The 27,255-nt window shown below is 39.9% G+C and overlaps 1 protein-coding gene across 3 annotated transcripts in view; it reads right to left on the bottom strand.

Annotated features, from left to right (window-relative positions):
• Positions 1-8,596, bottom strand: part of Flrt2 (fibronectin leucine rich transmembrane protein 2) — an 89,369-nt gene extending 80,773 nt beyond the window's left edge. The window contains exon 1 of one of the 3 annotated variants that reach the window (XM_046440720.2): positions 8,127-8,596. The gene's annotated coding sequence lies outside the window, so the exon portion shown is untranslated. Of the gene's footprint in view, positions 1-4,725; positions 5,992-8,105 lie in introns of those variants that run through there. The other 2 variants (XM_058577868.1, XM_046440719.2) reach the window with 2 other exon arrangements.
• Between the last annotated feature and the right edge of the window lie 18,659 nt (positions 8,597-27,255).

Below are 27,255 nucleotides of genomic sequence, written 5' to 3' on the forward strand. Positions count from 1 at the left end.
TAAATCCCAAAGCCCTCAGGTTCTTAAAAGGTTCATATGGAAGATTCTTTTATCTGTATCTTGAAAGCTCTAATAAAGGGAACCGAAATACAACAATATGAGCTGTGGACTGAGGAGAACAGAAGACCTTTTTCCAAGTTTCTTGCCTATTCCCTTAAAAGCAACCTGAGAAGAAAGTAAGGGAAAAAATAAAAAATGTTAAAAAAAAAATTCAGTTCTAATGAACACCTAATAGTTAGCAGCTCCACAGATTTATTTTGTGAATGCCTCAAAAGAGGGCTGAGATCTTTAACCATTAAGCTGCCAGAAAAAGTATGGCCTTCCTAGGCATTAGCAGAATAAGTGAGCAGTGTTTGAGAATCATGAATGTGGCCTTTTGACTTCCCAAATTATATCAGGATTTTTTCTTTGACCTTCCCTTACTGCAGATCGGTAACAATGACACTGCTTTGTTCAGGTGAATCGGGACACATGGCACTATACACTTTTGCAGAAACACATCCCACATTAAATTAAGTTAGAGGCGGTATTTGAAAAATAAATAAATAATGAAGTTCCAATTCACTGCAAATGGTACGGGAGGCCAGTAAGTGGGAAGCCTGCAAGAGAAGGACTTCTTTTAGAAAGATGCTTTACAGGACTTTTTCTGCATCATTAACTCCTCTGGAATCCTGAACATAGCATGATGAATTTCCCTAAAAAGTAGCTACTGTTTAATTTTCAATCACTTCAAAGAGCCACAGTAGAAGGAATCAAAGAAAACCAAAAAGACCAGTGGATGAGAAATTCACCAAGGGAGGAGGGGGGAAATAAAGTTTCTAACAGATTTTGACCATGTACTCAAAATACCACTGATTATTTTGCTAATACAGTGTTTTACTGTTTCACCCGACTGAAATAAGTCTCTGTATTCATCAGAACACAGGATATTTTTATTACAATATTTGTGTCATAGCCCTTAAAAAAGGAACATACTTAAAAATTTGAAGAGAATTTTTGTCTGATAATGGCTTTTGGTGTGTGTGTGTGTGTGTGTGCGCGTGCGTGCGCGCACATGCATATGTGTGTGAGTGCATGCATGTGTGTGAGTGTGCGATGTGCGCGTGAGTGTGCAATGTGAGTGCGCACGTTACTATAAACAGACACTTAATTAGAGGTAGCTTATTACTGAAAGGAGTGACAACACACTGACACTCCTACTCCTCTCTCCAACAATATAGTCTTGGAAGAAAAATATAATTTCACAAAAGCAAAGAACTGTGGCAGGCAGGAAAGGCAAGAAAGTTGGCGGAGGTACTAGAAGGGTTGCTTAACTTCAATAATAACAATAATTGGTCTTTAAAAATGTCTTTTGCGTAAAAACCTGCCCAAGGGAAAAGAAAGAAAACCTCCTAAAAATTCCATATCCCCAAATACCACTACATCAAAAACCATCTGGAAAATGTCAGATAATGGTATCCGCCCACCCTAGAAATTCAGTAAACTTTGTCTTCAGTTAACATTTAGAATAATCAACTAGAATTGAAAATTCGATCGGAAAACCCTCCAAAGACAAAGCAGGATTTGGAATCCGATTTTTAAAAGTCTCCTTAAAAGGACCATCTGTTTATAAATACTCTTCTCACACTCTACTTTGTCCTTGATCTGTACCACAAGTTCACAGCAGAAGCAGACTGAATTTAAAGACATACATACGGCTACTATGAAATCTAGTTACCACATATATGTTCTGGGCTGGTCTCAAGTTTCCCTTGTTATGTAAGCACTTAGGGACAATAAAATTTCACTTATATGCAGCAGCACTGTGAGTCCCAAAACAACAGTCTACCCGGCCGTGCAATCCTCTTACTGGCAATGGATAGCACTGGGGTTTTATTTATGTTGATCATATTGTCAGTGCTCTATGGAATAACCATTTAGTGGACTCCGTATTAGTCCATCATATTTGTATTGCTGCTACTCAATATCATTAGCCATACTGAACTCCGTATTAGAAAAATCACATTAGAAAAACTGAAACATTCAGAAAGAACTAGGAAACGGGTGGGTTTCCCCCCACATCTGCAGACTGATGAGAAGAAAAACAATGAGTATTCACTTCTCGCAGATAGAGGTCACTAATGGACTGGATTTGAATCACTGTGGCAGAAACCACATAGTTATTAAAGCAATCTAGTGAAAAATGAACTTAAATTAAAAATAAAGAAAAGATACCAAAAGACGATTATCCAGAAAGGTGTGACCTGAATTCAAATAATATTTCATCACCTTGACCTTTCTTGAATCTTCTAAACAGAGAGCAAAACCTAAAGCCGCTTGGCACCCTGGCAGTTTTTTAACTTCAGAAGCTGCTGATCGCAGAAGCAGCAATTCTTCCTGATAAAGTAAGGAGCTGAAGAGTCAAACTAGATTAGATGCTCACACTGAGTCTCTACAGAATAAGGCTTCAAGAATCAGACATACTTGAGCCTTTCCTGAAACCCCAGGTTCAAACTGGGAAAATATAAAGTTGATTTAGGGAGACACGTATAAATCCTAAATCAAACTCTCCAGCAAGCCAGAATATAAATGTAATAGGGCATCAGAGAGGGTTCAAATTAGATCCAGCCGGTTAAAGTCTCACTAGGATAAGAACACATCAAGAAGCCTGGTATATAGGAAAAACCTGGGGACCCCAGGGTATCTATCCCAGCATGTTGTAATTTGGGAATCTACTTTCTTTTGTTAAAAGCATCACCTGGAATTTCTAAAAATGCAATGAAACTATCAAAGTGTTAGGACACAGCAATTTTTTTTTTAAACTAGCATTCTTTCCATGCTAGGTTTGTAATGGGTTCTGTTACAGTATACCTACCTAGTCCAATTCTTTTTACAATTTCATATACCTACTGGCAGAGACATGGAATCATGTTTAAAATCCCATCTTCCAACCTCCTCCAGTCACAGATATTTGCAACTCAATGAGATAGTATGGCACTGCACTGTCATCTGTGATTATTAAAAAATTAGATAGTTTAACCCTATCTTGTTACAGATTTTCCAGGAGAGCTGGAAGAGAGATTGTGTTTTTTGGAGTAATAACATTTTGTGGGAAAAAGCAACTTTTCTTGGCATGTATATTTATCATCCAAACATTGATTCTCTTGCAATATGGTAACCTGCCGATTATCCCTATCTGGCACATGTTGCTTAGAGATTGAAATAATAATAATAATCCAGTTCTAACATTTCAGACACTGACCTAAATTTTTACATCCATACAACAACTAAATATATCCCTGGACAGATGCCAACCTGCATTCTATTTACCTCAAATGTTTGGGGGATCCTTTCACTAGAGATTTAATAAGGTCATACCAGTTAAGTCTATAGACAATCTAAGTCATTATATGGGAGCTAGCCTTCATATTAGCTTTTGGCTGGGGGAAGTTAGACATAATAAATTTAGCAATAAGCCTGTAAGCAGTGGACATGCTCCAAAGCTCCCTGAAACCCTGTGTGATTAAAGAGCCTCCCAGCTGAATGGGGAGCAATAGCTCCCATTTAGAAGAGGCTTTGCATAGCAAATGCAGCAAGTAAAGAAATCTAATCAGCACCTTGCACTCCTGCATTTACACGGATTTGTGCCTTGCACTTACTTGATTAGCTTACAGTAAGCTTTACATGAGATTCCCTCCATTAAAATTAATCAAAAGCCCTTAGAGACTGTTTTCCATTCAAAGGAGAAAGCATGATGAGTTTCCAGGTGAATTAATAATGATCATAATAATAAAGACGATAGCAGCAGCAAACGTTGAGGAGCTTTCCAACTCAAAACTCTATGGGGGGTTTGAAGTAGGCATTGAGAAGTTGGAGCTGGAATCTTTTGGCTCTGAGAATGAATGGCAGCTATTTTCTCATTTTAAGTAAGGCCAGCCACTGTTCCAGAGACATGACTACCTTCTCTTGGGCCCACAGCCTCAGTGCACCCACTCGGCCACTCAATTCCCTGGCACCATCGTGCATCAGGCCATTAAGAGGGGAGGGGGGGAAACTGGCCCCTCTGCAACCAGGAACCCTCTCCCTCTAAGACAGAGAGACAGACAGACACACACACACACACACACACACACACTTACTGAAAATTCACATTTCCAAAAGCTAACCCGTTTCATCTTAGCCCCCTCAATGAAAATGTGAGTTCTAAAGTTCCTATTATATGAAGCCAGAAGGTGAATGGAAGAGGGGAGGACTCCAGGGATGTCAAAAGGGAAAGAATTTTGCCTCTTTGCAGTCAATTTGCACACACCTCCCCATATTTGTTGTTCTGAGCAAGCAAAACCAAGCAGGCAAATTTGAGTGGGCTTGAATTTCTTTCTTTCTTTCTTTTTTTTAAAGATGCTAAATAGGGGTGAGAGGTTTGAGCGGGCGGGGGTAAGTGAAATCCATCAATCATTTCCCTGGATTGAGGAATACTAAAAGCCCCTGGATTCACTTTCCAGATTTCCAAAGAGCCATACAAGATGAGGCACCATCTGGGGCTGAGGGTTATCATTCACTCCCAGGGGCATTTGCGCCGGGCACAGCTGCCCATCGGGCACATATAAGATCCTAGCGCTAGGTACCCATCCCCGGAATCTTGAACTTCATCTCCCTCTCACTTTGACCCAAACCTGGCGAGCGCTAGGAAAGGGTCTGAGAGAAAGCAGAGGGGTACAGAAAGAGAAGGCTGGGGAAGTGCTTTACCTGCGAAGGTTCTCGAGGTCTCCTTCCAACCCTGGTGGTAATCCCGCTCAGCGCTGCGCCCTCCCCAAGATCCAAACTTTTGCTTAGTCCTCCGGGTGGCGGCGGCGGCGACGGCGGAGGCTGCTGGAGCCGAGCCCGGTCGCCTGCAGCGTCGGGGCACGGGGGAGCGGAGGCCGGAGCCTCAGAGCGATGCGCGCCTCCCCGCAGCCTGTAGGCGCCCGGGCGCCCCACTCGCCTCGCTCGCTCTCGCCTACTTCCCCTACGGATGCGCGGCATCGTCTTCCCCCGTCCTCCGCCACCTCCGCCTCCAGGGCTCGGGCATGCCACTTTCTCTCGGCTCGGGCCGCCCTGGCTCCCGCCTCCTCTCCTCCTCTGCCTTCCTTCTCACTGCCTCGGCTAAGCCAAGGAACCCCGAAAAAAGTAGGGCGGGCGGTGAAAGAGGTGGAAAACGGCCAGGAGGCACCCGGACTCCTGGGAGACCAAGAACCCCGGGGGTCGGCAAGAGCCAGGCGGGCGCTCCTCCGACGCGTGTGTGCGAACCCCGCCGAACTGCGTGCGGATCTGCGCGGGGGCGGGCGCGGGGCTAGCTCCAAGTGCTGCGCCCGCCCAGCGCGGATGTGGAGGCTGCTCTGACCAAACTGCTGCCTCAGTCTGAGGCGGTCTGGCTAATGTAGGCGCTGAGGCCTCCACCCCCACCCCTGCTGACACCCCCGGGAGATGTTTACAGTAATGAATTCGCGGGATCGCCTCCGCGGCTCCCGCGCTCCTCCTCTCCTTGGGTCCCTCGCGCTCTGGCGCGCTCTCCCCTCCTAGAGCCCTCTTTCTCTCCCTCCCTTTCTCTTCCTCCCTCGCGGAGTCCCTCCCACTTTTCTGGTTTAAAGAATGCTGGGGAGGAGCGGCTGCTACCCAAAGCTTTCCAAGAGGCAAAGTCTGACTCGAATTTTAACCCTCTCCTTCCTGGAGAGAGTTCCAGAGCATTGGGGCTAACCCCGCGGATACCACCTTGACCCTGCACGCTGCCTCTGGATTTTCTACGATGCACATGCCCTCCCTACCCACAGTTTTTAGAAATACTTCCAACGTCCGAACCCTGAAAAGCGATTTCCCCCAAGTCGCCTAATGCTGTACTTCCAGGAGAGAGGATCTATTACTTTGATTCCGAGAAAGGATCGAAACCTGAGATTTGAGGGTAAAAATATAGCAAGCCTCTGAACCAAAATGGCGTTATTTCAAATGCAGGCAACCTTGATGATTTGCCCCACCCCCATCTCCACCCCATTACAGGTTCCTTCATTCCGGACCTTTTTAAACTTTAATTGGGGAATAAACTAGAGTTTGATATGACCATTTTAAACACGTCTACTTTCTCGTATTACCCTGGCTGCAGCTGGTGGGGTGGGGGTGGGTCAATTTCCCCACAGATTTCAGTGGACAGCCAAAATTCAGCCTTGAAGATTGTGGAGACAGACTGGACAGCAAAAGAAACCTAATTTGTATATAAACAGCATTTCCAATTCTCAATCTCTTTGCAAAGAGTAAGTAAAGAATAATCTGAGAAAACCGAGGGGTATGTCTTTTTCTTTGCGAGGTGCGGAACGGGGGACGGGATCTGGTTTGCTCTTCGTTTGATTGCTGCTCTTCCTGCCTCCAGTAAGTTGCTGTCATGTTTTAACAAGTCCGGAGAGAGGCTGAATCTGAACAGAAGAGGGAGAACGAGCCCGCGCCAAGCGCTGGGCTGCGCCTAGACGCGCTGTCAGTGAGGCCAAGGGAGATGCAATCCGCAAGTTTAACCCCGGACCAACACTCTAGGGATCCTCTTAGCTCCGTGGGCTATGGAGTAAGACGGGGGCGGTGCCTGTAACCGGCTGGAGATGATTTCCGGACGCGCCCAGGCGAGACCGCACTCCCTGTCTTCAGTTCAAAGCCTGAGTCACTTGGCACCCCTTCTCCGATTGTTTTTATTTCCTTCGCATCCCTGTTGTGTCTACTGCCTTTATGTGTTTGAAAGCCTAAGTAAGGTTAAGACGACTTGGAGAAACGCCAGATTTGTCTCCTAAGCCACGCATGGACCCACCCAGGCACACGTTGACACACGCGCTCACACGTGCACACACACTCATACACACTACTCGAATGCTTGAGCGCCTGTCGCTATTCTGTTGTATCATGCAAAGGTGACTAGAAAACGCTTGAACTTAGATATGCATAGCCCGTCCTCTACCCAAACTCCCAGAGTGTAACTAATAATTATCCAGGGAAGGAAGGGAAGAGGATGGTGGAGCTAATCACAGAGAAACAGTTAAGTGCCATCTTGCTGGGAGGTTCCTGGAGCAAAGCGCCAGAGACCACAGCAGTGGTGGCTTCAGTCTCCACCGGCAACTGTTTCACATGCTCCAGGAGTTTTCCAGGAGTCAAGTGTGGATTCAACCCGCTCCAGTCACCCTGTTCCCCAGAGGGCTCCCTTATCCTCTTTAGTGCCTGGGTCTCAACTCGGCACCTTGATCTTGGGCCTAATTATCAAAGAAAAAGAAGTGACCATGCCGACTCTGAAAGAGCTGGGAAGAGCACTGGACTGGTCAGCGCGGCGGAAGGATCTTTCCAGGAGGTTGGGGCTCTAGCAGCGACCCGGTGGCAGCTTGCTAGGCCTTGCTTCAGCCACTCTATCGGTCTTCTTGTCCCTGCATTCAGCTCCTGGGGGCGTTACCCGCCCCATCTCTGCGTCCAACGCCAGCGGCGCCAGAACGCGATCACAGTTCAGCTATTCTTGTGCCTCGCGTCTTCGCCACCCTTTCCTTCGCTTCAGGAAGGCGCAGTGGCCCCAGCTGAGTGACCGCCAGCCCCAGAGAACCAAAAGGGCTCCGGATAGACTCGGTTTGGGGAAAAGCATCCCCTCTCCCCAAATGAAAAGAAAACCAATTAGTACCCGCTGCGTCTTAGCGGCTAAACGATCTTGGATTGAGGGAATGGAGCGGGCTGGTGGCTTTAGATATAACCACTTGATAATAACGCTGGTAGCATTAAAAGTAGATGGAAAAGGAGGTTGTTAATCGTGGAAGTTAAGAGATTCTTTCTGACGAAATGGGAGGCTGTACTCCAGCAGGCTTAAGCGTCTGGAAATCCTCATTTAAGACCTATACATCCAGCAGGCAATCATTTTTGCTTTTTGACCCTGAGCCATTACAAAACTCCTTAAAGAAGGTGGATTGGACCTGCAGATAGACGTCCCTAAAGTCGGGAGCCTAATTTCTCTCCTGGTAAAGGAAAAAGTCTAGAATATCCCATCAGGGTGACTCCCTCCCCAGTTAAAAAATAAATATATCTTCCCCCAAAGAGCGTGATGCCCGCTTTGCGGCTGCTAGGGCGGCTATTAAAAACTTCACCTGGCACCGCAGTCTCTTTACCTGGCGGCCGAGTCTCCTCCCAGTGGGCTCATCCGAATCCGACAGGGTCGGGGAGGTGGAAAGGGAAGAAGCTGGCGCGGCAGCAGCGGGGCTCCCGGGGCATGGTATTGTTTTAGGGGTCGCCGCCGAGGTCCCTTCTGCCCATTGTTGAGAACTGCCACCCTGGTCCTGGGGCTCGGTGGACACTGTCGCGGGCGAGGAGGTGCCACCTCCCCGCCGCTAAACTCTCGGGTGGAAGGACCAGAAGCGCACCCCCAGCGGGGGAAGCTCAGCGCCTCCGCGCGAAGGTTGCGAGCACGGTTGTTATCTCCGAGCGCTAGTTCCTCCGCGATGACAATGGATGATGCCAAACTCACAAGTGAAGGCGACAGGTTTTGAACGTACAACTAACTACTAGATACCCAGCCTGAGACAGTATGCTTCTTTTCCCCTCCCCCAGCTCTGCCTCCTACCAGGGAGGGGACTAACTTAACCCTGTGTGCGCCCTGCACTCCCGGGAGAAGCTGGAATGGACTAGGAAACCGCAGGCGGCGGCTCCCAGGGCGAGAGCTTTGTTCACGTGCGTTTCCAGTGGGTGTGTTGCTGTCTAGGGGCACTCGCGTGGCAAGACGCCAGTGACGGGCTTCCAGCGCCAGACTCAGGGATGAGAAGGAGCCCTAGCATTTCATCCGGACCAGACCCAGCCCTCGGAATCTATTTTTTGCCTCCAGTTACCGGATTTATGGAAGTTGCCAGCAAAGTTGGGTTTTATTCCTCTACTTCTGTTCCCCGCCCCTCGTATTATTTCCTTCGCTAGCTGAGCTTTGAAGATTTGGAACTCGTCGCTGATTCTAACTCTAGCTCCTAACTGTATTGCGTGTGCGAGACACTCAGACCAAATTTAAATGAACCCTCAAGGAATGCTGCCTCCCACCCATCTAGAGCCGGAGTAAGACAAATACAAATACTCAATAATGAAGACATACTCAAATAACGAGGATTAAGACACCAGAAGATTGTGAGGACGAGATGAAGGAGTTTGATTTGTTAATGGGGATATGGGAATGAAGGGAGGAAGGAGATTAGAGAGAAAGAGAAAGGGGGAGAAAGGAAGAAATAGAGACAGAAGTTAGCCTTAGAAAGAAACAAATAGGGGAAATAAAAACAAGAATGACGATGCAAAAAAAAAAAAAAAATTATCAAGGTCCCAGCACTGAAAGAGCAGGTCAGTGTTAAGCGCCAAGATTTTGAGCGCAATATTTTCCCAGCTGCTTTGGAAGAGGTGAAACAGAGAATATACCTCTGCCTTGCATTCAATAAACAGCTTTGACTAAGTGTTCTCAGCTCAAGAAATTCAGCGGAGTTGGAGGCCAGTCTTCTCTTGAAGACAGAATGCGAACAGACAAGAAAAAAATGTTGGGCACAGCGCTGCTGCGGTCACCGTCACACCCAAATGAGCCAGGACCTCAGGGAGCGCAACCTCAGATCCGCATTTGGACATCACCTCCTTTTGAGTTTCCGTTCTGGACTAAGGAAGATGCCTTTTAAAAAGTCTTCAGAGAGTAATCGTGGATCACGCTGAAACTGAGTTATTTCAAAAGTGAAAGAGTGCTTTTCCACTGGATAGATGTTCCAATTTCTCTCTGCAACATACCCAAGCCAGGGGGAATAGTAATAACCACTTCAAATGCCTCTCTGAGCTCTGCCAGCCCGGTGAGGCAGTGCGAGCCGCTTCCAGCCCTTACAGTGGAGAATTCCGTTGTAAATCCTTCCAGTTAGCCAAGGTGGCAGCAAAGCATAGGGATAGCTCCTTGGGCTCCAGAATCAACTAGAAAGTCCGCGTTTTAGGACATACACACATCTGCCTGCTTTTAAACATCCATTTTCCTATGTAAGTGTATATAAGAGCCTGCATGATGTCCTTCTTTGAAATGTTGATCTGTGAGGGCGGTATAATGATTTCCCCTTTAAAAACACATTTTTGTTTGAAAGCAAGATGGAACTCTTTACAGCTTTTACTTTCTCACTTTTGCTGCTGAAAAATGAATGAACTGGAGAAGGGGGGGAGGGGATGGTTGTAGAAGTACAGATATTGTATTTGCAATTACTGCTGTTTCTAAATCATAAGCAAACAATGTTATGACTGTGTTCTCCCTACAAGAGGCTATTGGTGCAGACGTGATAATCAGGACAAAGAAAAATAAGTAGTGAAAAAGATCACATCAAATTTCTGAAGAGAACCATTGTAAAAAATTGTTATTCATCTGACCTGAGTCAGTTTTAACAATACATGGCAATGTGACCAGAAGAAGCGAAATAATAGGGAATGTGATTCAGGGGATCCAAAGTGTAATAATTTTGCCAACTCAAAATTGTGATAATTATGATAATTGTGATAATTATGTTATTTTATTGATAAAATATCACTGATACATAAAGATAGGGAGGCAGAAGAGAAACAAATGACAATCTGGGAGATTAAAAAAAAAAAAAACAAAAACAGAAGGATATCTCATTACTTATCCTGAAGAATTCAGTCCTTAATAGAGATTTCGTTTCAGTAGAAATCTTATTGCCATCTCAAAGTCTTTACCTTCCCCCAAGTGTTTCTTGTGTGATTCCCTATATATACACACACATCTTCAATGACCTGTCTTCTTAATACTTGACAAAAGTAAAAATAACACAGTATCTGTCTCCTAAAACCCTGGTTGAAACTCCAGGCAGTGACAGTTTTGATCTTGGGTGTGTCCAGTTCTGAGCCTCTGCTTCTTCATTTACAAAATGAACATTGACTATCCCTGTCCTATCAACCTCATAACATTGTCTCAGAGTGAGCCAGCACAGGTGAAAATGCTTTAGAAATGTCATGTGCTGCAGGGCATAGTGGCACACGCCTATAGTCCCAAGTGGCTCTGAAGGCTGAGGCAGGAGGATCCCGAGTTCAAGGCCAGGCTCAGCAATTTGGCAAGATCCTAAGCAATTCAGCAAGACCCTGTCTCTAAATAAAATATAAAAAGGGCTGAGGATATGGCTCCATGGTTGAGTTCCCTCAGGTTCAATCCCTGGTACCAAAAAAGAAAAAAAAAATGTCATGAGCTATTGTTAACATTATTATTGTATCACTTATTCCCTCTCTTCAAAACATAGGAAAATTACATCAATCTAAGAAACCAACATTAGTGCATTGCTACTAAGCTCTGTTTTTCACCATTTTTCCTTTGATATCCTTTTCCTGTTCAGAATCCCATTAAGGACTCCATATTCCCTTTAGTCATCACATCTCCTGTGCTCTGAGATAGTTCCTACATCTTCACATGTCTTTTATGACCCCAAGAATTTTGAGAAGTTATGCTCAGGTACTTTCACAGAACATCTCTCAGCTTGGGTTTGTCGTTCTCTCATGAATAGTGTCTAGTCATGGGCCTTGGTGGGAGAACAGTAGGGGCAGGGTCCTACTCATCACACGCAGTCTTGTGTCACAGGTGATATCAACACTCTTGAAGGCATTCTGCACCAGGTTTTTGTGCTGTGAGACCATCTACCCTGGCCACACAATTCTTCAGATTCTCTGGAAATGAATCACTAAATTCAGTCCACTCTCATGAATTTAGGATTTCTAACTAGCAAAATCAGCACCTACATGACTTGTAAACATTCCAGATATGAAATTATCTGCAAAAATCTCTCAGAAAAAAAAATTCCTATGTAGAATTTAGTAAATTCTAAGGAAATCACTGAACTGTCTCCTCTGGTTACTTATGTTGAAACCATTTTCAACTGATCTGTTTTACAATTTTCAAACCCAGTCATTGTCCAAATCCTGTTGATGCTTTTAGAAATAGCTGCTTTTTTCCCTAACCCATTGCCATAGCTTTGGTTGGTTCAAAATTTCAACTTTCATGTGCACAAGCGACATCCATCCCCTCCCATCCCTCTCTACCTTTCATATTTTCCACCAATATACTGCTGATTCTGTTTTCTCTTAAAGTGGTATTTGCTCTCCACATGTTCATCTCTTAGCTAGATCTTAGTGTCTTCTTAAATAATTGAGTTTATTTCACTTTTTGTATTTTTCTAGTGTCCAGTACAACACTTTTCATCTGGTAGAAGCTTAAAGTATGATCATTGATTTCACAAACAAGCTTCTCTGGCAGGTAGAGAGGAATGTATTCTTTCTTCTAAGATGAGGACCATTGAAAGGAAATCCTTGGCTAATACAGTTTAGAGAATTAGCTTTTCTTCTCTTTTTTATGTGGTACTGAGGATCAAACCCAATACCTCACACATGCTAGGCAAGTACTCTATCACTGAGCTACTGCCCTAGCCCAACTTTTCCTCTCTTTAAAGAGTAGAAAGTACTCCTAATCTATGCCATCCTTTTGTGAGCGTGACCTGAATCATCTGAATCCGGGACTTTGGAATTCATACCATTCTGATTTGGAAATGCCAGGCTAGAGTTTATGGTTCATCCGTTCACCCAACCACATTTGCAGAAAATCCAAAACAAGTAGCAGAAATTTGATGAATGGATTCAGTCACTACCCTGTCAAAACTCTCAGTTTAATGAAGACACAAATAATTGTGTGCTCGCTATGGAAATACAATAATTTTGTTATGTTCAAAAGGACTATAGTGACATGAAACAGGTTCTCTCTAGAGAGAAGGCCTCATTCAAGTGATGATGAGGTTCTTTTGACAATGTACTGATTTTACAGGGGACTGGGAGGTATTATTTTTATATCTGGTCTTCTGCATACGCAGCCCCAGCTACTGGGGTCTCCTGTCTCACGAAAAATTCTTTAGGCCAAGAATTGGAAAATCAATATGTAAGCAATTGCTTCATTTCCCCAAGCCTCAGTTTCTTTCCCTTTCTGTGCAGGTTACAAGATGATTATGCATGAACAAAAACAGAAGGTACATACTGACAGGAAACAAAAGCACGTTAAACCATGGAGATTTCCTCTTACATAAACCTGCCATTTGTTAAGCAGTTGCTCTCTGTTCAGAAGGGAAGCTTGGAAAAAAAAAAAAAAGAAAACTTAATGCAAACATTCTCCAAGTGTAGTGGGTGGGAAAACTGAGGAAACTCCTTAAAAAAAAAAGTATTAAAAAAGATGAACGATCTATCCAGGGACTTATTCAATGCTCTGTGCTGCTCTTGTAGAAAATGTTACTGAATTTTCTGTATTAAACTATAACTCTGATGAGGATATTTTAATCTGAAAAAACATTTAATTGAATGTATATATAAGATTCTGCATTAAAATTGATAAATATTTTTCTCCCCTGTATATCGACATGCTTCAGAAATAACTTGCATGCCCTGGAAGAAAAGACTGACTTATTTGGAGAACAACTACCTTCCCTTGAGATTTGTGCATTACAAAGAACTCTGAACTTGCACTTGGAAGATCTTACTTCAAGTCTCCATCATTTTGTTAGGAAATCACTTAATGCCTCTGAACCTCAGTCTCCCTAAAAAATGAGAAAAGTAAAACCAAGACCCTTGTTCAGGGTAGATAGATAGATAGATAGATAGTCTCTTCTGTCTCTGTTTATTAACTTTAAAAATTTCCATGAATAAAATATTTTGTAAACAGAACAGGAAATAATTTAGTATGAGTATATGTGAGTTTAATAGTATTTGAGGTTTGTTCTTTATCCATGGTACAGGGGAAGGAATCAAATTCTCCTTCCTGGGCACTGAAGAGAAAATGTGGATCTCTAGGCTATTTTGTAGGTTAGCTAAGCCCTGGGGGCTCTCCTTATTGAAGAAATCTTTGTGAGCTTGATTTCAGAAAATCCTTCTTACTTCTGGTGGGTTTCAGAGATGTCTAGTCGATCCCAAACCCAACATCAAACTATAAAAATGGACAGGATTGTTCTGTTTTTAAATTATTTATTTATTTTTCCTTCTAAGGATCCATTTTCATTTTATACAGTGGGATACGTCTTTCCTTATCCTTCAGTGCTTTTTATAAATGGTATAGTGGTGGAATATGATATGTCAAGAAATTTGTAATGTTTTGAACAACCAACAATAAAAAATTAAAAAAAAGAAAAAAAATAAATGGTATAGTGTTAAGATTAGTTTTTTATAAGATGTAAGAGGCACAAAAATAAGGAGTATAGGTCAGATTTGGTAGAAAATCAAGCAGTGGACAGTAAAACAATTTCATTTGCAGAGTCTGAGTCCCTTAGAGTATCCCTACATGAATTATAGTATCTAAGAGCTTCCCACCACCATTCACCATGACACGGTAACAAGCTGCATAATCACAGAGACAGTGAGGCAGCAAGTAAAGGTGATAGATCTTGAGAAGACTGTAGAGTTTGGTCCATTCTCTTGATATAAATGTTATTATCCCATGGAAAGGAATAGTTGTTGTTATTATTATTGATAAAACCAAAGATACTCTAATTTTTTTTCTAATTATCTCTGAAATAAAAGTCAGATTTCCCTAAAATACCACATCTTCCTAATATGTCCATCTTATACAGATTGCTTTCAAAATTATGGAACTGAGCCCTCTAAGACTGAAGGAGTTCTCAGTATCATCAGGGAAATACAAACCAAGACCACAATGAGATGCCACATCATACCCACTAGAGTGACTGTAATCAAAAAGACAGAGAGTACTACTTCTGTGTACAACCAGAGATATGAAAAATTGGGTTCTTATGTGAAATATGAATTGTAATGCATCCTGTTGTCATACATAACAAATTAAAATTAAAATTAAAAAAAAGAAGAGTAACAAGTGTTGTCAAAAAGTAGAGAAATTGGAAGCTTGTACATTATGGATGAAAATGTACAACAGCAAAGCCACTTTGGAGAACAGTTTGAACAATAGTGTCTTCAAAATTTGAACATAAACTTACTATTTGGTTGAGCAGTTCCACTCTGAAAGATCAAACTAAGAGAAATGAAAACCTGTCCATGCAAACACTTTCACACAGGTGTTCTTAGTGGCATCATTTGTGATACTCAAAAACTGGCAACAACCTAAATGTCTATCAACTGGTGAATATTAGGTAAAATATCCACATAATAAAAAAAACATTTGGCAATAAAAAGGAACAAATTATAGACACATGTAACAACATTCATGAAGCTGTACACAAGAGACCAAATTAAATTATGTGATTCAATTTGCATAAATATGCAGAAAAGATAAAACTCTGATGGCAGAGAGCATATTACTAGTTGCTAGGTGAGAGGAAATGGAGGGAAAGAGGGATGTGAATTACCAGAAAATGTGTATGAAGGATCATAATGCCAGGATAAAAATATTCCAAAAGTGATTCACAGTGATGGACGCATAATTTAGTAAAACCAAGCAAAAAAAAAAACCCATTAAACCAAACACTCTAAAAGAGTAAATTATATGACACACAAAATATGTCTAAATAGAATTATTTTTCAAAAAGTGAAGAAGGAAGATACATGTATCAATGAATACCTACTCTTTCTAAAATCCTTAGTAGTTCCCGTCTATCACAATAAATAATATTTGAATTATCTTAGGAGGAGTAAATAAGGGATATGGAGTTTATTATTAGGAAAAGCAAACTAATATGAAACTCTAAACAATTCCTCCTGTGTTTTTCTGGTTCTTCTAAACAGCAGGTAAAGTTTAATTTGATTAAATGCAGTTATTTGATCTGTAAAATTTAGAGGTAAAATAAGTACAAAGTCACTTTCTTTTTTTTTAAGCAACATTTTAAAAAGGTTTTGAATCCACAAGAGAAAACAAATCTTGTTTTGGTTTTGCATTACATTCTCTACTCACCAGACAACTGAGCCAAAAATGTCTCCTATTTTTACAACCCATCGAATAATCATATACTATGGCTCAAAGTCAGATTGTTTGAGTTGTTTGGTTGTTTATTAATAAAAATATATTGTTGATAATAGAATTGTGAATTATTTTACATATCAAGAGAACCGTGTTTTTGCTTCAGATGTTCAATAACCAGGTATCTTCTTTTTTACTTTCCAGTTAGAACAATATACATATCAATTTGTGAGAATGTCAAATTTTTCTTTTTTTTTCTGGCAAAAGGGGAAAAATAAGATGGGTTAAGAAGTATTTCAAATGTAGTATCAATTGACAAAGGAGGCAAAAATAAAGACAACATCTCATCCATCAAGGAGCTCAGATCAAGGGTTTTTCTTTAACTCAAATGACGACAGCTCCAGAGCTATAAGCAACTAGAAAATAAATAAGCAAAAACACCATTGGTGTTTCTCTGGGTTTCCATTGCAAGGCCTGGAGCAGGTAAACATGTCATTTTACCAGGAGGATGACCTGAAATTTTTTACCACAACAGAAAAAGAAAAAAGGAAGAAAATTGAATTGGGGCATGTCATCTCTCTTACATTTGGATAACTGTCATTGTCATGCTTTGTTCAGTGATGCTGATGAAAATATCCAGGAAGAATAATTTACATCTACCTTCAATAATATAAAATGATCCAAGGCACAGATTTATAGTCCTCATAAGAAGAGGCTCAGGACAAATGATGTAGTTGCTCTTAGCTAAAAGCAGGCCCTGGTTGGTATCCTGTGTTCATATTTCTCAAACGGAAGTTGCCCACAAGATGCAGTAAAATCGAGTTTGTAGGCTTTTTAATGGTCCTTTTACAGCCAAGACTGTTTTTCAGGTTTCAGAAAACTGTGGATAGAATAAAGGAGTTAGACCTGTGACTGTCCGATGGATCTATCACCCATTCACAGTATCCTGGATAGAAGAGAGATGAGGGTGAACACATTTAACAAGGCCTGAGTTTGGAATGGGCAGAAAAGCACAATTCTGAAGTTTTTGAGATCTACTTCTTAGATTGAAACAAGGAAAAGTATTTTACTATGAGTACAATTCACCTTTTAATTTCACTTTTCACATTATTCCCAGACTTCAGAGAAAGAGTAGAAACTAGAGTTGACGATTTTGAGAAAATCTGCCAATTGGCTGGATTCTTTCACTAATGCCTTATAGGATGTGTTCAGGTACAAGAGGGTGTCACCATCTATTTCAATTAGAATTAGATGGGGTTTCAGTATGGAATATGTTCCCAACCAGGTAGGTATTTAGGAAACTTACTTAATGACCTTATGGCCCAGATGTCTCATCTATCACAAGGTGACAATAATTTCTTGCAAACTTGCTTTATATCACTTTGTAACTACAGGATAAAATGGTAAATGTAAAAGTGTTTAAGGGAAAAGCATTTCATGAAGCAAAGGTTTCACTGTCATTTAAAAATGAGAACATGTCCTCTTTGACCCCTTAGTTTACTTGAGGATGAAGGCTAGGGCAACCCCTCTAGGAAACACTAGGTTCTGGTTTACATTTATGCTGACATGGGGGTGATAAAGGCTGATCTGTAGACATGACAAGGACGAAGACCTAGCCTAAGTCAGAGTTTGAAGAGCCTCATTAATCACGCTCCATTGTGCTATAGGTTCCATAAACACTGCAAAGGCATCAAGTGCAGGCCTTCTCCTAGTGACATCTTTCCAGCCTAACCCCAGGAAGCCTTTGAGATTTCCTTAAATGACTGGATTTCATTTCAGTCATTAGCTAACCCTGCCTAGTGGGTGACTGTGGATCCCACCAGGCAGAAGTAAGGGGATATGCATTCAAACAGTTCAGACACGGTTTGTCCCCTCACATAACCATTAAGAACAGTAGGGGGCCTTTCCTTTCTCAGGGTAAGGCAAGTTGTTCATGTGAATCACACAATATTCCACATTTATTTGCCTTCGGAAACAAATGCTGTAAGGTTATAACTAGGAAGAGAATGCTGGCAAACCTTCCTGTGGATATGCTGGGTAAGACTAAAAGGAAAGTGGTTTTTCTAACTGATTCAAACATTCTTTGGCTAAGCCTTCTTTATAGGAATGGGCAACTTTGACAGAATTAAGAGAACAAGTCAACTTTGGCATTTGACACTATGGATCAGAATACGTCTGACTTCACTAGTATTCATGTGAACATGGTTGATCCTTCTATTTCGCTTGCACTCACCTTTGAAAGCCTCAAAGATTCTCTCATTTGTAAATGTTTTATGTTTTTTAGTAATACTTGACTAACATTTTCCTTCCTGGTAATGGTGAAAGAAATATGTATCTATCAGTTGGAATATAGCTTTGTTTTGTTTTGCTTTGCTTTTTAAGCTATAATAGCAATGATCCCCACAGAATTAATACTAACAAAACCACTTAAGTAATTGTGTGGATGAAATTTGTACAGAACATACAAATACAATTTTTGGCACTATTAATTTATGATTTTCTTGAAGAATAAAGTAAGCCTGAATTTCCATGTTATTTTGGGAAGTCCAGATATTGAATAATAATAAATGAAAACATTAATTTCCTGTCTGCATTTCTTGTCTTTGATCCCTTCCATTCACTTATACTCCAGGTAAACTCAAGATTCTGGTGGTAGAGATTGGTCTAATAAAGCAAGTTCAGTAGTTAATACAATGTTGACCATTTTTTATAATAATTGATATTTTCACATTTTCCAAATAGTAAGACTCAATGTAAGTAATTATTAAAAACACAAAAAAATTAATCAAAATGCATATCTAAATAATAGCAGTAAGTACATGAGAATGATTAACAAGATAACACAAAAGTGAAAGTGTCAAAATGCTTATGATAATGGACTAAATAGTGTCAAATGCATCTATGCAATTGTTTCTTGGTTCTTGCATATCATATGTCTAGTTATTACATCATTATTTCCAATAGCTGTATTTTTTACTCAAATTTAGCTAATGTACCAATAAAAATGTATATTCCTTTCACCATCCTTGGGTCTTATCTGCTTCTAATTTTGTTGTTCTCTTTATACTTTTCCATATTAAACTTCATATCTTGATATGACAGATTTTTTCCTCTTCTTCCTTAGCATGTGAACAGTTTCTACATTTTTTTACCCACATCATTAAATATTTCTGAAGCCCTACTACATGCCAAGTGCTGAATTTGGTGCTGATAAATGTGGTAGCAGTTAAAACTAGCTCTAGAGTACATTATTGATTGCAGAGGATTCAAGCAAGTAGATGACACTGCAGAGCAATCCCAGCAGGTGCTTAGGTTAAGGGAAACATAAGTTTCCATGGAAGAACACAGAATATACATCTAATACAGGTTTTTTGGGGCTCAGAAGATTTTTCTGGTGTGGCATTAAATATTAAGATACTTGATGCTTTTCATACTGCCTAAAATATTGATTGTATAGGAAGGGCAAAAGAGAAGAGGTAGAGGTAGCAATAGGATCTGCACTTTGACTTTAAAAATGGGAGCACTGTGCTGACAGAAAAGGAGAGTCCCTTTCTGAAGTAGGATTTTAATAAGATCTAATTTGTGCATTTGGTACACAACTCTGCCACAGACGATATGATAACAAATGAACGTGGGTGCGTTTTAATCTGTTTTTGTGTCATCGTGACCAAAAGACCTGGCAAAGACAACTCAGAGGAAGAAAAGTTCACTTGGGCTCATGGTATCAGAGATTCTGATTGACCTACTCCATAGCTCTGGGCCTGAGTAAGGCACTACAATATGGCACAAGGGTGTGGCAGAAGAAAGCAGCTCAGGACACAGCAGAAAACACACTCCCAGTGACCTACTTCCTCCAGCCACATGCTACCTGCCTATAGTTACCAGAGTTGATTTACATCAGTGGATTAATCCACCAATTAGGTTACACCTCTCATAATTTGATCATTTCATCTCTGAAAGTTCTTGCATTGTCTCACACAGGAGCTCTTAGGGAAACCTCATAGACAAACCATAACCCTATGTTCAACATAACTTCATTTGCAAAACATTTGCTATACAAAACAGCTGAATGGAATTAACCCAGCGGGCATAGTTAGTAAAATTTAAGAAAGGTGCTGAGGAGGTAAAAGTACAAGTATTTGTTCACTGGCTAGAAGTAAGACAGAGAGAGATGTCAGTTTCCTGGCTTAACTAATATGTGGCAGATAATCACTAAGGAGAACCCTAAGGCACATGTGTCAATATACCATGTAAAATGTTATAGAAAAAGACAATGACACAGTACTAGAGCAACTAGAACTCACAGGATGTCTTGAAGTGGCCCTACAGAGACACTCAGGTAGATTACATATTATAGAATCAAAGTGTGAGCTAGCCAATTTACCATTTTAAAAATTATTATTTGCACCTATAAAAAGAATAATCATTTTTTAAAATATCATGGTTGAAAAGACAGTGTCTGAACAACGTTACATTCTAAAAATAAAAGATGTAAGATACAGGCAAAATATCAAAACGTAGTGACATGTGATATTTTGAAATGCTTAACAAAGAGTCATACACAAGTTTCAGAGAGATGAGAGAAATATGGAAACATTTAAAGAAAGGATGTGACTCACAGGAAAAGAGCCAATCTGAAAACTCAGAGAAACACAGGGAGGAGACTGAGGAGAAATGCAGAGTGAAAGGAAATAACGGTTTGGAGAGCAGATGGTGCAGTATCTCATTCTTAAGAGATAAGATGAGTGGAGAATCTGTCTTTTCTCTTTAAGTCACATATTTCTATTCCATTTATTTCCTTTTAGGAGTACCTTCAGCTATAATTTATCTGTGTTTAAGATTGGAATTTTACCAATCTCCAAGATAATATCACCGCTATCACCTGAATTCCTAGTACCCTCACAATATTTTTCTCATCTTCTCCATATCCATTTTTGCTTCCATCCTTCATGTTCTGTAGATGAACATGGAATGAGTGAAATTGTGCCATACTGTGGTAAAACATTTGGCAACTCCTAACAATTGGATTCTACAAGACATTTGGGAGATATTAAATACTATGAGTAAAGGAAACCCCTTGCACACACACCCCCACCCCACTTTTTGGCCTGCTTCCCTCTTGAACCATCACAGTTGTCCCATCAGTAGGCGAAGATGTAGCTTTTACATTTTTGGCAAAAAAAAAAAAAAAAGTTCAAGCTATCATTTTTTAGCAACCAAAATCCAAAGATCCTACAATCCCCCACCACCTGCAACTCTACCACTCCTTATGCTCTGGAAACTTGGTTTCATTATCTTTGATGTCCAGAAACTGTGCCCTTGGAAACCACCACTAATGCAATATTCCCTTTTCATGTATGTTGAGCCTCCTCAGTGTGTTTTAGATCTTAAGTACCCCTCCAGGAACTGTATGAATGCCCTCAAATTAAAGGGAGGACACTGATACAAATGGTGAAAACCAATGGCTGCATGGTTGAAGCCCTCCCCAGTTCTTAGCTTCAACATGACAAGCCCTGAGTATTTCCAGATGTATGTGGATAAGATTTCATGTAGCTTTCCTGGGAAAGAAGGTGCAGGTGTACCACGGATAGTAGTTTCTTTAGAGCCTGTTTGCCTGTCCATATTTATTTATGGTGGTTTACACTATATACATGTGTGTGGGTAATTTTTTACATATATAAACTTATTTTTACATCTATGCATGGTTTACATTTTCAAAGGGAAAAAAAGCCAGTGTTCAGAATGTCAAATTCACAGCTTTTCTCTTCCAAAATGCAGATTGTAGACATTATGATGATGATGATGATGATGACGATTTTCATCAACTTCAAAAGAAAGATCTTCCTAATTATAATGCCTGTAATGTAGAAATAAGAGCACATGTCTAAGATCATATCCTTGAGTTTTTTCTTTAATGACATGGTTCAGAGATGGGGTTTTGCTCAGCTCTTTGGGGCCTTACAAAATGCTGAGGCTGGCTTTGAACTTGCAATCCTCTTGCCTTAGCCTCCCAAGCTATTGGAATTTCAGGTGTGTACCGCCATGCCCAGCTGACATGGTTTATTTTAATGAAATTGGGCACAAGTTTTTTTCTTTTATTAGAGCATCATAATTATTTGGGTTCATTTTGACAAAATTATATATAGCAGGAATTTGATCTCAATCCCCATTCCTACCTCCTTTTGCTCCCCTCTTTTTTTCTCACCTCCATTGGTCTTTCTTTTGCTCTTTTGTTTATCTATCCTATTATACATAAAGGTGAAATTATCTTCAGTACATTTATATAGATAACATGATTTTATTAAATTCACTCCATATTTCTTCCCCTTTCCCTTCTTTCCTCTCTTTCTCCTTCTTCTACTCCTCTGATTGTCCCTGTTTATATATGATATCCAACCCCCTGCCACAGCTTTCTTTCCCTTATTTTGCTCTCACTTCTCCATATGAGAGAAAACATTAGACTCTTTGATTTTTTGGGTCTGGCTTATTTCACTTAGCATGATTTTCTTCATCTCCATCCATTTATTAGCAAATGCCATTATTTCATTTTTCTTTTTGGCTGAGTAAAATTCTATTGTGTATATAGACCACATGTTGATAGGCATATGGTTTGATTCCATAATTTGGCTATTGTGAATTTTACTAACATAAATATCGTAGTAGCTATATTGCTATACTATGCTGATTTTAGTTCTTTTGGATAAATACTGAGGAGTGGGATAGATGGGTCATGTGGTGGTTCCATTTCTAGTTCTTTCAGAAATCTCCACACTGCTTTCCAGATTGGTTGTACTGATTTACAATCTCACCACAAATGTGTGATTGTACCTTTTTACAGGGCACAGTTTTAAGGAAAAAAAATAAAGGAAGGAAATGCTAGATTCCTATTGGGTGTAGAATGAGATTGTGTCTACCTATGCTAAACCTATGTGCTCCTGTGGCTGGTTCACCATATTCAAAATTCATTCCATCACATCTCAAATCTAACTGTAAAGAACATCAGATGTTCATTTTTAAATTCCCAAAGACCCACATATATGATTATTTTACTGTCTTAAGTTATACAAACTATGCATACTCTTACTAATTAATGAAGGTTAATATGCCTTGATCTTAATTTAATTTTCTCCTAGTTAAATGTCTGCATACAGCAGGCAAATCTCCATATTTCTTTATTAGGTTCATTAAAACCACTGAAAGGTGATATTTACAATTAGTTGTAAAAACTAATGGCTTTGGCTGAAACAATTTCAGAGTAGATGATCAAGATTGTAACTCTTCAAAATTTCATAGCCACAGTGTGTAGAATGCATTTTAGGTAATTCAAAACACAAAATCAATGCTTTCAAAAAACATTTTTAAAAAATCATACCTCAGGAAGTAACTACCCATGTCACGTGGAGAATATGCAGAGATTGATTACTTAGCATATGCTTAGTAATCTATATTATAGTAGGCCAGGATTTTTCATGCAGCAAAAATTAACCCATCCCTGTCAAGTCTGCTAATTTTACCAATCTATAAACAGGAATTAATTCCTAGTAACCTCTGACCCCATTGCTCAAAAACAGAAAGCATATTCTGCATGTGTCCAGATATTGTAGCTTGCTAAGCTTAGATGTTAGGTCCTCAGTGATATCTCCAAGACCTCCTAACAGAAGACTAGAGTTTTTCACTGTCCTATTTTTTTTCATGTCTCTTGGAAGCAAAATACCTGTTGCTATTGTACATGGTTTAGATACTCAGAAACAATAAATTTGGCAAACATTAACTGAGAGCCTTTTACATATGCATTGGACATTTATACCAGGTGCTGGGGATAAAAAGTTGAATAGGAAGTTCTCTTAACTGTGATCCCTCTGAATTTGGTTGAAACCAGAGAAGAGAATATTAAGTTGCCTTCATTGACAATAATGGCATGTGGGTATCAGATAAACCCATCAATTAATATCCAACTGCAAATTACAGGTTTTCTTTTGTTCCAGAGGGAATCTTTTTTAAAGAAAGTGCCTGCCAATTTCATTAGCAATCTGAAGCCTGTCAAAGCGACAGGTTATTCTTGTAATACTTCTTTGTTGATTTCAAGACAAAACATGATTATCAAGTATGTTTTTGCTATGCTTTGTGTTTCACTATGAGTTTACAGAACAAACCATTAAGTTAAAAACCGAAGATGAAAAGTAATGAGTAATCAAATAAATTGCAAAACTTCTTTAGTTCAGCAAGGATAATTGCCCAGGAGAGAAGACCGCTGATTCTGCTCACCAAAGTTACTTACTTCTTATAGGAATTATTCTGCTTTCATTTATTCCTGCCAATCTACCCTCAACATCTGTTGAGTCCCCTAACTGTAAACTCTGGTCTTTTACATTAACATCTACTTGTGAGCCAGAAATCCCTCCTCTTGATCTTTAGTTGATAAAGTTGATAAATCTTAATTCCTCAGGGAGCTCCACAAATCTTTACTGAATATTAATAAAGAACAAATGGAAACTAAATGTAGAAAAATAGAAGAGAGAAGTTTTCCCCCTGACAAGGTAGAAGTGCTTGTGTTCATCATATCTAGCTTTCCTGAGTGTCTGTGAGCCTTGTCTTTTTCACTTTGTTAATGAATTCCAGCAGTGATAGTGAGTAGTGACCTCAGCAGGGAAAGTCAGGGAGGAAGAAGAGAATGGGTGGGGCTTATAGGTTAGACATTATTTAGATGGGTTTTGCTTTTATCCATTGTGTCTTTTTACATTTCTCAGTGAGGTTTCTTTGGGAAAAAAAGTGGTGAGATAAGAATTTTTAAAACCATTATACAGACTATCTTTGATCCAGCTTCTTGTCTATATGGGACAATGTGTGGCACGAATGCTGATTGTTATTTTTCTTCCTTCCATGGAAGATGTTGCTTGGCTCATGTCATCCCTCACTGATTCCTGACAGAGCTTCAGGAATCCTTCTCAACTCAGAATATCAGACAACTACAATAATTGGTCAAGGGCTGGGGCATCTGTTTTAACCAATGAATAGCATCCTAATGGTCTCTTAGAGTTTCTAATGGTCTCTTAGAGTTTCTCCCTTCCTACCTTCAGGCTTATATTTTGAGGTTCACAAGAACACCTTGATCCCTGTTTGTTTTCTATAGGTTATGATTCTCTGCTCAGTAATCCAGCAGGAAGTGTAGTTAATTTAGTTATCTCAATAGCTCTTAAATTAATCCACTGTCATCATCTTCTCCTAAATATTACTTTACATTTCTTCTTAGTGTTTTCCTGTAACAACATTTCTATTGAATAATCTGTAGCAAATTTGCTTGAGTTAAAATACTTGGAAAATGCTACATACTACAGCTCAAATAAAGAATCACAAGGTGTAATAGCTATGAAAGATTCTGAAGGGTGCTGTAGTAGAGAACCACGTTCATTAGTTTCTAAGCATTTCCCAAACTTACTTGGCCATTAACAAGCTTTCACAAAGACATTCTATTTTGGGAAATACCCCAATAACTTTGCTCAAACTTCTTTTCCCTTCAATCCATTTATTCTCTGTCACTAGAGTCATCTTTTTAAAATTTTATGATTCACCATATCATCCCTGGGTTTAAAACTTCTGTGTGGCTTCACATTGGTAATAGAATAAGTCACAGGTCTTTACCACAGTATCAGACTATTGAGATTTCCTCTTTAATTGATCTTTATCAGTTGTACAAAGATCAAGGGTGGAGACCAAACTCCTGTACTTTATAAGTGGGTCTGTAGCATAGGTCTCATCTCCAGAGTCCCATGTCTTCCTGAATGTCATTCACCAAGTATTGATATTATAACTCACTTTTACATCTTACTACTTTGAATATTTGTCTTGATTTACTTCTATCAACCAAAATTCTTTTTCACTTAGGGTGAGCTGAAAGATTATGACAGTTGTAAAATGTCTTACTTTATCCGCATTCCCCAAGAAGCTAATCACTCCTTCTGATAGTTCCCATTTAACTCTGAATATCTTTTTCTACCTACTTTGTTGCATGCACATGGTCTCATAACTTCTTTAAAGCTGTAGTCTGTGGTTTCTCAACCTCAACACTATTGATACTTGAGGTGGGATGACTCTTGGGTCTGGGGAACTTTGCCCAAGATGTTGTAGAATCTTCAGCATCATTGCTGGCTTCTGCTCACAGATGCCAGCAAAACCCTAAGCCAGGGATGATAATCAACAAAGTCTTTAGATATCTCCAAAGGTTTACTGGGTGGGTGCAGGGGCTAAAGGTCAAGAACCATTGTTCTAGTATAATCCTTGACATCTTCCTGGTTTGGATCCTATGCCTGTCGAGTATTCACTGAATTCAACATGAATTAATCATTCTTATTTGCCATCTTGTTGTGGTTGACAAGGTCAGGGGGAAAAAAAGTAAAAAAGTAAATCACGCATTTCTAAATGCTGTCATTTGGGAAATCTGGTGAGCATCATTGTTTTCTAATATTAGATTTATCAAAGCCAAACCTGAGATTATTCAGGATGCATCCTTCCCATTCAAACATTATCTAGTCCTCGGAAGTCTGTTACTCATTTCTAGGATTTTGCAATTCAAAAGTCATCTTTTGTTTTGTGCTCTCTCAAATGTTCAGAATTGGTGAACTGAATATACAATTGAGCCATTAAGAATTGTTAAATGCATTAATTTGTCTTTTTCTTTGTGTTTCTCTTTCATTAATGATACATAGCGATTTGTCTCCACAGATTTTTTTCTCATCTTTTCAGTAAAAGGGAAAAAAAGCCTCATATTTTATTTCTTACAAAGTGTTGTCTTGTGGTATGAAGACTCATCAAAGTCATAATTACATTTCATTTGTCTACACTGAACTGTCTGTCATCTGCAAGCATCTGAGCCGGGTCTTTTGCATTTGTACAACTTTTGCTGGTTACTTACCCGTCTGTGATGATTCTTAAGTGAGTATAAGCTACATTTGACATTGTCTGCCTTTAATTTTCCTAGCTGAACAATGAGGTTGGTTATAATCCTCTAGCTCTTCCAAGACAAAATAATGATGGTCATTTTGCATTATTGTTTATATGATTTACAGAAATGTATCCCTGGCTATTAACCTGGATGTTTATCTATGCATACCATCAGCAGAAACAATCTCTATGCTTTATCCACAAATGCTCCACTCCCACTTACAGAAAGGAGATGAATTTAAGAAGTTCAAAAACATCCAAATATGAGAGTCTAAACCTGAACCTTATCTAAATGAACTCACTTCCTGAACCTCACACAACAAATATTGTATTTAAAATTAACGAGCACCCTGCCTTGCTAGACTTCTTGCTTTTAAGAAAACTGCTCAATTTGGGGAAATTTGTGAATA

The sequence above is a fragment of the Marmota monax genome, unplaced genomic scaffold, assembly GCF_021218885.2.
Source record: "Marmota monax isolate L192 unplaced genomic scaffold, Marmota_monax_Labrador192_F-V1.1 WCK01_AAM20220418_F8-fsc00017, whole genome shotgun sequence".
NCBI classification, from domain to species: Eukaryota; Metazoa; Chordata; class Mammalia; order Rodentia; family Sciuridae; genus Marmota; species Marmota monax.